The following is a 1,949-nucleotide window of genomic DNA, read 5'->3' as shown; positions in this document are numbered from 1 at the left end:
GTTAACTGTGATCTACTGGGTGAAGGAGGAACATGGATCAGGTTTTGTCACAGGTGCACATAATGTGAACTACAGCAGTGGTGGAGAGAGATCAGAGCTTGACATAATGACGGAAATGGTGGCAGCTTCCAAGGACTTTAACATTTTAGGTGTTAAAACACGGACTTACATAAAGCAATCACAGAACAAAGTAACCTGCCATAGGGCAGCAGGTTTGCTTGCTTACCGCAACCTCCGGCAGCTGTGCCGTTGGTCCCTGTAGGCATCCTCTCTGGAAGCTCCTTTCCTTACTGCTTTCTCTGTTCAGTGTGCGATCTTTTTGAAAGCACAGACCAAACGCCAGCTACTCCAGGAAGATGTTCCTCTGATGGTTACCAAACAACATTGTAAAAGTGCTTTGTCACTGGCTTTGTGCCTTCAGATGCACACACAAGCGTGCACGTGCGCGCATGCGCACACACACATGCTTTCTTGAGAAAAAACTTGCATAATTATAATAAAGTAACTATGAATGAAAGTCATGGCTCGCCATTTGTCGTGCCTCTCTGATGTGTACAGTACAGCCACGAGTGTTTGATGTGCGTTACTTGAGGTAGTCCCTCCACCTGCACTTTCCATTTTTAATCTCGCTTTAGAGCAGGAGAAACTGAAGCCCAGCAAGCTTAGGCCGCTCACCTGCACTCACGCAGCGGGAGCCGCGTTCTTTGTACTTGAGCATTTCGAGGGCTGCCAGAATTGGCTGCTGAGTTCTGTTTCTAGGCTGAGAAGTCACGTAGGTAGGGACAGCTCATTGCTGACGTGGCCAGCGGGCCTTCCCTTCTCACTTCAGGGCATGACTTCCAAGCATTCGCTGCTGCCATGCCTCGCTTCCTCTGGCGCGCTGGCTCAGACACAAGGCACGCAGTATCCTGTGATAACAAACACTTCAGTGTCGGATTGCTTTCCAGAGGGCACAGGGAACTCCATGTTTCAGAACCTGTTTCCTGATACTTGGAAACATTTTCTCTGCTTTCTGATCTTCTGACCAAAGCTCTAACCCACAATCATCTGGGCACAAACACTCCCCATCAGCAGCACCCTGAATGCCTCTTGGCCAGCCCCAGTGCTCTGCTTCCTTTCTAAGAGCTCCTTCCCATTACATCCTGGGTCCAGCAGGAACAAGACCCAGTGCTCTGCAGGTGGTAGGACTTGCCTTTCAAACCAACTGCACATGTCTGGTCAGCAGTCAAAAACTCTTGGCAGGATGAACGGGAGTGGCCTTTGTGATTCTTTTGCACTAACAGCTACACCCTTTGGCACCTCGACGGTTCCGTACGGTTGCCAGACTCCAGCTCATTCCCTCCTCCGTCACCCTCCACACATCTGGAGTTTTACGTGTTGTCATCAAAATAGATGGTGAGTGCTGCTTCTGAGTGAAACCCAACAGAAAACCAGGCTTGTAAAAATCCCTACACTGTGTCCTCATCCGCCCTCCTCACCGGATCTGGCACCACGCAGCAGCTGCTAGTTCTTCTCTGAAGTCAAAAGGAGGGTGAAAGGTAAATAATTTGAATGGATGGAGGTCCTTGGGCCAGAAACAAATAAAGGACTTCTCAACTGCTCCAGCTTCACAAAGTGGCAAGAATGATGCGTGCCTGTGTTCAAAGTGAGGGAGCATTTAAAGAGGGATTAAAGATGATGGTTCTTTTTTATTATCTGCAGAGAATACAAAATAGTAAAATCCAAACTCAAACAAAACAGTAACTTCACACAGAAAAGACAATAGGAGTTCAATAATGGTTGCTGCATTGCATAATGTTGTCTTCAAATTAATTACAAGATGAATACATGCAAAATTGGTTTAAAAAGAAACAGTTATAAGAAATTAAAAAGGACAAGGAAAAAAAATAAGCATCGATGGCTCCCCTCTGTAAATTATGATGATTTTTTTTTTTAATGTATTTGGTACA

This window comes from Octodon degus, unplaced genomic scaffold, assembly GCF_000260255.1.
Source record: "Octodon degus isolate 3935 unplaced genomic scaffold, OctDeg1.0 scaffold00154, whole genome shotgun sequence".
Lineage (NCBI taxonomy): Eukaryota > Metazoa > Chordata > Mammalia > Rodentia > Octodontidae > Octodon > Octodon degus.
The sequence above is the reverse complement of the archived record's forward strand: the minus strand, read 5'-3'. Positions refer to the sequence as shown.